The sequence below is a fragment of the Eublepharis macularius genome, chromosome 6 (assembly GCF_028583425.1).
Source record: "Eublepharis macularius isolate TG4126 chromosome 6, MPM_Emac_v1.0, whole genome shotgun sequence".
Taxonomy (NCBI): Eukaryota; Metazoa; Chordata; class Lepidosauria; order Squamata; family Eublepharidae; genus Eublepharis; species Eublepharis macularius.
The window spans coordinates 55,559,650-55,569,952 of record NC_072795.1 but is presented as its reverse complement, the minus strand read 5'-3'; the positions used below and the strand labels follow the sequence as shown (position 1 = coordinate 55,569,952).

The 10,303-nt window shown below is 43.4% G+C and overlaps 1 long non-coding RNA gene across 1 annotated transcript in view; it reads right to left on the bottom strand.

Moving 5' to 3' along the window:
• Nucleotides 1-314: 314 nt before the first annotated feature.
• Nucleotides 315-10,303, bottom strand: part of LOC129332044 (uncharacterized) — a 31,445-nt gene continuing 21,456 nt past the window's right edge. The window contains exons 2-3 of the long non-coding RNA XR_008597309.1: nt 7,614-7,781; nt 315-359 (exon numbers count right to left, since the gene is read on the bottom strand). This is a non-coding gene — a long non-coding RNA (uncharacterized LOC129332044). The remainder of the gene's footprint in view (nt 360-7,613; nt 7,782-10,303) is intronic.

The window sequence follows — 10,303 nt, the reverse complement described above, 5'->3', positions numbered from 1 at the left end:
CTTTATTAACTGTATAATCCTTTATACACTTTTTTACCACACACTCTGACTGAAATTTTCCAAAGTCTCCAGCATATATTTTTCTCAGCCGTGCTGCCTATGATCTCTTCTTTAACTAAAGAAGACAGATCCTGAACCCCATGTCTTCTTTCACAGCACTGTAGCCCCACCCTGCTTAACAAGTGGCATGCCCTGTGCCCTACACGAACCATATAGTTTCAACTGCTTTATACTGAATCAGTCTTTCTAGCTCCATAGCAAAATCAAAAAGAGTCCAGTAGCACCTTTAAGACTAACCAATTTTATTGTAGCATAAGCTTTCGAGAATCAAGTTCTCTTCATCAGATGCCTGATCAAAACTGGGCAGATACAGAAGAGGAGGGGAGAAGAGAGAGAGAGAGGAAAGAAGGGGACATATATCACAAAGAGACAGGATGCAATTAGCGTGGAGGCAATCAAAACATTCCTTTGCTTGGAAATGTAAACATCTCCTTTTGGTGTGCAGTCAGTTTGCCGTATTAGTTTGTAGCAGTGAAAGTATCCAATTCCTATGTAGTATAAGCCTTCGATAACCACAGCTCTCCCTGCCAGCTGCATCTGACAAAGAGAACTGTGGTCCCTGAAAGCCCACACCAGGCGTCACTGGGCTCCCCCAGATCACGCCTCTGTAAAGAGAATCTGTTACCTGTGATAATAACATCCCATTGATGTCTTCCTTATCTGCCAGTATGCTATAAATCAACTTAATACACTTTATCATTCTATACAAAATTGTTTAATGGACTTGGTGAGCATGGGTCCATTCCAAATGTTCCTGTGCCCTTTGAAGTGCCATCTGCATTCCCACGTGAAATCCTCTGGCATTAGCAAAAAGGGTAAGAAATATAAGAGCAAGATTTAAGTCCAAAAGCACCTTAAAGACCAACAAGATTTCCAGGGTATGCGCTTTCGAGAGTCAACGCTCCCTTTTTCAGATATGTTTTATTTTGTTCTCCTTCCCTCTCCTGCCTTTCAACATCGGAGCAAGCGAATGGTGAGAAAATTAGCAGCTTGAGATCACAGGAGATCTTTCAAGCCACAAGTGCCCCCTTTCTTGTTCCGCTGTGTGAAAGCAGCAAGTTGGTTCTGAATGCCAGCACCTGCCCTTTCCCAGCCTGGCTTCTGTCTTTGCACCCCAACAGTCAGGCTGCCATTTGCCTTTTCAGAATGAGTGAAAGGCTTTTGTAAATGTGGAGGTTCTTATTTGTGGGGCATTGTTTAATGCATAAACACCTGCATCTGTGTTTCTGTTGTTCAACTGCCCTTCACCTGCAGACAGCCTCGCATTGCTTTTACCAAAACAGAAAGAGCCCTTTCTGCTTTTAAAAAAAATGCTGTGGATGTTAGAGCTGAAGCAAAGCTTCTCAGCAAGTGCTGATGTCATGTATCTCTCAAATATATACACCTATGTGTGAACCTGAAGTGACAAACTAGACAAGTCCTTGGAGATCCACTGACTCAGTAATTAGAGGGGCTCCCCTCCTGCCCCCCTTCCCCATCTTTTCCCAGCTGTTTTTAAAGATGGTGTCCACAGGTGTCCATCCTGTGTCCACAAAGCTCCCATCCACCATTTCCCTCCTCCCCTGGATGGCTTCTTTAAAAACAAATAAGAAATGGTTAGATTGCTTTAGTAATATAGCAATCTATTGTTACAACCTACTAGTTCCAATCTTTCATTTGAAAACAAAAAGTTTGCATCTCGCCCTTTTGTTATGCATCTGTAAGGTTGCACATTTCCCTTTCCCTTTGTAACTCCACAATAAAAAGGACTAGATATGTGTGTATATGCCATCAACTCACGATCAACTTATGGCAACCCCAGCAAGGGGCTGTCAGGGCAAATGTGAAGGTAGTTTGCCAGTGCCTTCCTTGGCAGAGTCTTCCTTGGTTGGCACCCATCCAAGTACTGACCCTGCTTAGCTTTAGAGATCTGATGAGATCAGGCTATACCATGCTGCCTTCCCTCCCACTAAAGACTTACTTTTTTAAGAAATGAAAGCTTGGAATGAGTAAATCATGGCAATAGATCATTATAAGATTAGAATGCTGCAGTTATCTGTCAATTACTAATTTTTAAAAAGCCTCTGGTGAGTGTATTGGGGGGGGGGCAGGCAGAATAGCAGCCATTTGGGCAGAGACAAGGAAAATGGTGCAGATATGGGATCCTCAAAAAAGTGCATCATGGCATCCACATGGCCCCCAAGTACTTAGACTGTGATCTTTCAAAAGGGCATCTTTCAAGATACCTGGGGAATGAGGAGGAAAGGAGTATTAGGTAAGAGCCGTTGTTATTATTTGGCAGGAATGGCAAGAGGCAATGACAGATGATTGGGAGTGGGGACCAAGAGGCAGCAAGGGAGAGGCCAGGGGAGACAGCATTGCCATTAAGCTCACTCAATGACTTTGGATCTCTCTCAGCCTCTGCTACAGCACTGGGCTATTGTGAACATAAAACGGCACGTGGAAGGAGGCATGCATGCTGCCTGAATCCCTGTGGAGGAGGTGGTTGGACGAAAATACAACAAATGAATGCGTGGGAAAGGTTACATTCAAACTGGTCCTTAGGGTGGGTATGTCAAAGGAAGAAATAGCAGTTGCTATTGTAAGTTTTTTTTAAAAAAAATATCCAACCAAGTTATAAAGTAGCCTGATGTGAAATCATTTCAGGGATTTTTAGGTCAGAACTAAAACCAAAGCAGATTTCAGAGCCTGGCAGTCTTAAGACGCCTTTATGACACACCACTTGTCCATTCAAACCAGATTCCCATATTGATCCATCATCAGCATGACGCTGTCCAGATGTTAGGTCAAGGTGAGTAGGCTAGTGAAATAGGAACTGAATTCACCTTCATTTCTCAACACTTCCTGTACACAATTGTCCATTATATAGTTTGTTCCTCCTTCCTCTAATACTTTAGTTTGTTACATGTAGGTAAAGCTAAAGGTAGCCCCTGTGCAAGCACCGAGTCATTATGACCCATGGGGGGACGCCACATCACATTTTCTTGGTAGACTTTTGTTATGGAGTAGTTTGCCATTGCCTTCTCCAGTCATCTACACTTTACCCCCAGGAAACTGGGGACTCATTTTACCAACCTCGGAAGGTTGGAAGGCTGAGTCAACCTTGAGCCGGCTACTTGAACCCAGCTTCTGCCAGGATCGAACTCAGGTCATGAGCAGAGCTTAGGCTGCAGTACTGCAGCTTAGCACTCTGCATCACGGGGCTGTGTTCATTACATGTATTCAGCACTTTTGGAATAATAAAGTGGAGAGAGTCTAAAGTTGCCAAGAGGCCTGGAGAAAACAGGAAACATCCTGTTCCTTTAAGAGAGGTTTAATGTGGGGAAATGGGCATCTGAAGCTTTTCATGACATGGAGATAAATAACATCCCATTAAGCCTCTGTTCCCCTAACCTGAATAGCCCAAGCTAGCTTGATCTCAGAAGCTAATCGTGGTCAGCCTTGCTTAGTAATTGGATGGGAGACCACCAAAGGAGACCAGGGTCCCAATACAGAGGCAGGCACTGGCAAACCACCTCTGTTAGCCTCTCTTTGTCTTGAAAATCCCAGCAGAGGTCACCATAAATTGGTTATGACTTGAAGGCTCTTTCCACCACCAAGTCTCCAGGCAGTTTGCAACCAAGGGCAGAATGTATTTTACTGGGTAAATACAACTTTACAGGTGGAGACTTAATGACATTTTAAAAATTGCATTCCTGTTGGTGGGGGTAAATACAACTTCACGGGTGGAAAGAATGTCCAGCTTGCACTATGTAACAGACATCTTTCATAGTTTAGCAACAATTCAGCTTGTAACTGTATCCACAATATCCACACCATATCACCCTGTGTAAAAAATACCACAAGCCAATGAGATCATAAGGGGCTTTCAGAAGGAATTTTTATAGCCGACTCATGCCATGATTTAATTTTTTCCTAGAAATGTTGGCCTGTTGTACTAGAAAGTGGATAAAAACAGAAAAATAGAAGAGCAACTAAGGCTGCAGTTCTAAGAATTCTTTCCTGGGAGTAAGCCACCTTTGAATAAAATGAGAACAACGTCTTTGTAGAGCTGCTTAGGCTTGCTCCCTAAGATAACTGCTTCTAAAGGAAATTTACATTCTGGTTTACAGCTAGGGTTGCCAACATGCCTAGAGAACTATGTCCTGTCCCTTTGGCGGTGGAGGAGAGTGCCATCAAGTCATAGCTGACTTCTGACAGCCCCTGGAGGGTTTTCAAGTCAAGCAACTAACAGAGGTGATTTGCCATTGCCTGCCTCTGCAACCCCTGGTCTTCACTGGAAGTCTCTCATCCAATTACTAGCCAAGGCCAACCCTGCTTAGCTTCCAAAATCAGGAGGTCAGGCTTGCCTGGGCTATCCAGGTTATGGCCCTGTCCCTTTAATAGAAGTACAGAAATAAGCTTTTCATCAGTGAAGGTAAATAATGTCACTTGGTAAATAACATCCCATTAAGTCACTAGTAAAGGAACAGGGCTTCTCCCCCCCCCCCTTGCAGGCAGTTGGTGACCCTTGTCACAACTGGTTTAATGGATTTTGTTCTACAGTAATGTACAATCTCATCTTATCTGTTCAATGAAGCTTATGCCTAGGTAAGTGTATAGTCTTGCATCTTAGTTCAATACTAGTTCTGGTTTCTGTGCCTCCATAAGTACTGCTAAAACAGCACAGAATGAATTGCGGAGAAAGGCAAGAACAATAACATTGGCAATAGGCAAAATATGCTTTCCTGTCTCATTTAGACATGTCTTAAGAAAGCAGCTGAGGATCCAAACAGGCAGAGTAAATCAGTTCTGACTCCAGGATCGACAGTCCCCTTAAATCAGCAGAGTCAGTGTAGCATAGCAGTTACAGTGTTGGACTAGGATCTGAGACAACTAGGTTCGAATCCCCACTCTGGCATGGAAGCTTGCTGTATGACCTTGGGCCAATCTCACTCCCTCAGCCTATTGTACCTTACAGGGCTGTTGTGAGGATAAAATGGAGGAGAGGAGAATGATGTAAGCTACATTAGGTCCCTGCTAAAGAGAAAAGCAGTGTATAAATGAAGTAAGTAAATAAGGATCTAGAGTTTCTATGAATGTTTCTTACTGTCTGTTGCCAGAACCTGCAAATGCTGAAGGTTTGCAACAGAGGATACAGGGGTGGGGTGGGAGGTTTGGTAGTATCTATCCTGTAAGTTAATGTCATCAAATATCACATCAAACAACAACATATAAGGTGGCTGGTAATTCTAGAAGGGTGGGGAGAAGAGTGACACAGCAATTCCCTTGCAGTATGTGGAACCCTCTGACAGGGGACATAGAAAGAGAAAGGAACTGCATGGCCATTCTTGGCTGCTTCAGTGCCTGCAGAGGATGGGAAACTGGACAATTACAGGCAGCTACATCTTAACACCCCAGGGCAGGGCATTGCAATCAGCATGGCTGGTTGCTCCACAGAGCAGTGTGATAGGGAATAAGAATCCCATGCCAAAGTGCAAGGAGGATGACAATGGCAACCCCAGTGCAACCCATCAATCAGATCCCAGTGTGCCTGTGATAGCCTCTTGTCACACAAAGCTGCCAAATACTGAATTCACCCTTAGTCCATCCAGCCAGTGTGGTGTAGTGGGTAGAGTGTTTAACTGCAATCTGGGAGAACCAGGTTCAAATCTCCAGTCTATCTAGGAAGCTTGCTAGGTGACCTTGGGCTAGTCACACCCTTACATCCTACTTCAAAGGATTGTTGAGAGGATAAAATGGAGGAAAGGTGAATGATATAAGCCACTTTGGGTCCCCATTGGGAAGAAATGCAGAGTATAAATGAAGTGAAAAATATATACTGTACTGGCAGTGGCTTTTTAAGGTCTCAGGCAGTAGTCTTTCACATCACTCCTAAGTGATCTTTTTAAGTGGAAAGGCTGGGGATTAAACGTAGGATCTTCTAGGAACAGAAGACATAGAAACAGTGAAACCAGTGTGTGCTCATAAGCCCCTGCCCCCCCTGACTGAGCCCACCGCTAACCACATAAAGAACACAGTGAGGAAAGGAACACAGCACCACCTACCACAAGCGGGATTGTGGTGTGATGAGTAGAAGCCCTGAAACAAACAAACATCAAGGACCTTCCCACCATTATGTTCTCCTCTACCAAGTGCGCGTACACATGCCCAGTCCAACCACAGTATCCATATGCCACTGCAGCTCAGACTCCAGAGGAAACCCTGCCCAAGGGCTCTTCCACACAAGATTTGGGGAGCAGTTATGCTAAGGAGCACCAGCTTATTGCCAGCCAATGTGGATACAGACATTAGGGCAGAAATGAGAGAACACATAACTGTGTGTTCATAGAAGGCAGCTCACTAGGCATGAATGCCTGCATTGCAAATAGGTCCAAATGGGTTCAGATCCTACTCAAGGGATGCTGGTGACTCGTTGCCACCACCTGCTCCTATTCTTCCCAGCAACCTTGTGGTCCAGCCCTCCCCACCCACTGCATGGCTTAAGATACCAACAAAGATGGGGCCAAGGATGCAAGCATAGGAGCCCCCCTTGCTATAGCACAACTGTGCAGAGAGTGGAGGATGCCCCCAGGCCTTGCCCCTTGTGCAGAAGACAGCTAAGGCCACTCAAGGAAAGGGACTGGAAACTAATCCCTGTTTACTAAAGTCCAGTCGAAGACACAGCTGTGCCACAATCCACACATCTAGTTTGGCTTTATTCACAGCTTGCCTTGAAAATCTTATGGCGTTGTCATAAATCAGCTGCAACTTGATGCCCCCCCCCCCAAAGCAAGCACCAAAAACCTGACTCCCAGCATAACTGCCTGAGGACTAGTTAGTGATCCCAGCTTTGCTGATTCCTCTTTGCAAATTCTAGCTATAGCATTTGCGTAGTGTTTGCAATGCAGATCCATGAGCAGAAGGTACTAATCAACTGCTAATAGTTTCATCATCATTGTTAGTCATTATGAATGCATTTAATCCTCACCTTTCCTTAAAGAGTTTAAAGGAGCATACATGGGCCGTTTCCAGACGGCTTACCTTCTGCCGCTCCATGCTGCAACGTCGCAGCTCATGCCGGAGAAAACGCGAAATAGCGCGTTTTCTCGCACGAGTTTTGCACAACATCGTACAAAACTCGCGCGATAAAACGCGATATTTCGCGTTCGCCACAGCATGAGCCGCGGCGTTGCGGCATGGAGCGGCAGAAGGTAAGCCGTCTGGAAACGGCCATGGAGTTCACCCATTTTATACTCATTATGATCCTGTAAAGCAAATTATGCTGCTAGTTTCATAGCTAAGCCAGAATTTGAATTCTAGTTTCCCTGATCCAAGTACAATACTGTCCACTAGACCTTTCTGACTCTCTATTTTGTGTGTTTCTAGTTTGCACATCATGTCATTTTCCTAGAGGTGTCCAGTTTTGTCGTGCATTTTTTCCATTTTATGCTATATTCATTCATTTTCTTTATATTTGTTCCTATTGGGATTATGATAACTTCTGTGCCACCTACTCTGCCTTCACTTCCTTTCTGCTTCCTTCTCCCCTGCCCTGCCCCACCCACGCTTACTGTATTGTGGGTTGGGTCTTCTGCTTGTGCTATCATGTCCAGCTGGTTGGCTCACAAATAGTGAAAAAAAGTATCTCTTGCTCTCTGCTGCACCTCCACCAGTGTTAAAGCTGTTTCTGATGCCTCCTGTGCTCTGATAAACTCTGGGAAATGTAGTCTTCAGGGTGTCTGAAAAGGGATGAGAGGAAAACCAGAAGAGAGATTACAGTGTGCCCTTACATTGCTTTTCTCACTTTGCTTTGTTACTTTAATGAATATATAACATTTTTGAATATGCATCCTAGTACAGGCATCTTCACATACACCATGTTATCAAGGACAGCTCTGCTAACTAGTTGTCAGACTACCTCCTCTATGAGAACTAGTTAGCTACCCATGGGTCACTTGACATGTTACTTGTATTAACATAGAGAATAAATGATGTGTTTGAAATGCCTTTCATCATGTCTATATGGTACAGTAATTGGCTTTTTTACCCCAGGGACATCCATGGGACAGCCCATGCCCACCGTTTTTGAGGGACAAAATCCTTTCCAACACGTAAACTAATGAATGTGTGACATGAATGCTGGATTTGCCAACATAAAATCATGCCACCATGTTCAGTTTAAAAGGGATGTGCTACATTAACTGATTTGCATCACCTCTGGAATTTTGTTTTTCTCAGGGGAAACTATCCCACTATTATTTCCAGCACCTTATCAGGCCTCTCTTCCTGTTGTCCCTTAGCCAAGTGATAGATATTTAATTCTCTGAATCTTTTTACAGAAGCCAACTGCAAATTCCAATTTTAACACAAGCAATCTAAGTACTTTACTCTCTGCGAATGCCAGTTCTGCAAAACCAAACCACTTACATAGCTGTAAGATGAGGCACAGGCCAACAGAGACAAGATCTTAATTGTTCCTGGTGTAAAATTACTCTGTCTGTAAGTTTTTTTTCTTTTCACACACACAAAAATGCAGCCACAGTGGAATGAAGGCTTTGTGGGATACCTTAAGGTTCTTTCATACAAAGAAGTGGTGTTATTCATGTCTCAGGGGATTGGCCACAATCACAGAGGTCAGGAATGAAGCCATGGCTTGAATTTGGAAACTGAGAACCAGTTGACTTTCTGGTTTTTTCCAGCCCTACACATCTATGACTCTGTGGCCCTTCCCGGTCTAGAATTATGGGACAGGCAGGCACCATAACATTTATGACTTTCCCCCATATGGTTAGGTAGACAAAAGGAATGGTTAGGATAGGAATTTAAAATCAGGAGCCAGTTGGTGTCAAGATATGTAACACGTTTATTCTGGAGAGAGAATATTAATTTTCATGTCATAGAATGTTAGCGTCTTAGGTGCAAAATCTCTCTCACACACACAGAGTGCAGAATTTTGCAAGTTTTGGGCATTAATATTATAAACGAGACGAGGCACATTGACACATGATTTAGATTTGTGTACCATGCGTGGAGCAGTTAGCCTCTACCATGACTTAAGCAGGAATGCTGTGAAGCTCCCAAACATGCCATCAGCATTCAAATTTACCATGACTGGCTCTAGCCCCTCACCAGATTTGGCTCAGAGTTCAAAACTGATGTCGTGTTGCACAGCTTTGAACTGCGCCGTTTAGCATCTCTCTAGGCATCTGGTTTTATAGGCTTCCCTGTAAAAGTTACCTCATATGCTCACTATATGGCCATGGGTAGGTATACCTTGGTAAATAAACTGTATTTTAATGTATGTGTCAGTTTGTGGTACTTATTTTATTTATTAACTTCATTTGTAGCCCACCTTTCTCACAGAGACTCAAGGTGGTTTACAAAATATGATAAAGCAATTTAAACAGACAGCAAAGATTTCTAATGGGGCAAGGATTGAATTGGAGGAAAAGTCAATGTAGGCAAAGAACTGTGGTAGTTTTTGCACCTGCACAGTTGGTAGACAGAAGTTTCCATATCACCAGTGAAGGCACGTAGTCCACACAGTGATGGTCAGGTCATTAAAGTGACGCACTTTCCATGCACTGATCACTCACTTTAGCTCCTCTTTGTGCCTCTACAGTATGGACATCCTTTAAAAGACCATGTGGTGCTTTTTGCCCTTGCGCAGTCATCTGCCTTTGATATTAATAAACACTTGATCATGCAGTCATGATGAGCCAAAAATTCAGGTATAACGCAAGCCATGCAGTCCTGAATCACATATTTTGTTATTCGTACAAAATTAAAACTACAGGAATTTGGCAGTTGAGGTTGATGGGTTTAAAAAAAAAAATCATACAGTTCCCATGAGCTGTCCTGTCAGTGTCAGAACATGCTTGTGCAAATTTTTTCAGATCTGGGTAATGCACTTACCTTTGCCATAAATGGTCAGAAGGTTGTTTTCATAAAGGGAATCAGGTTTTATTTTATTGTACTGTCTATTTCATGAATTATCTTAGTTGGACTGCCTTGTTTTCTAATGTTCATAATCCAGCTGTTGCATTGTTTATGGTATGTCATACACTGTTTTTTTCTTTATAGCATTGTTTTTCTAATTTTGTAAACTGCCTGGGGAGAGCAGCTGTTTCAGAATTTGAAAATGCACAGGGTTGGGGGAGGGATAAGAGTGCCTTGTCCCTTTGTGCTGCAGCCTGATCAGGATTAGGCCCTTGTGGCATTTTTAAATTGCCTATTTTGGGTTTTAAAATAGCAATAGTGT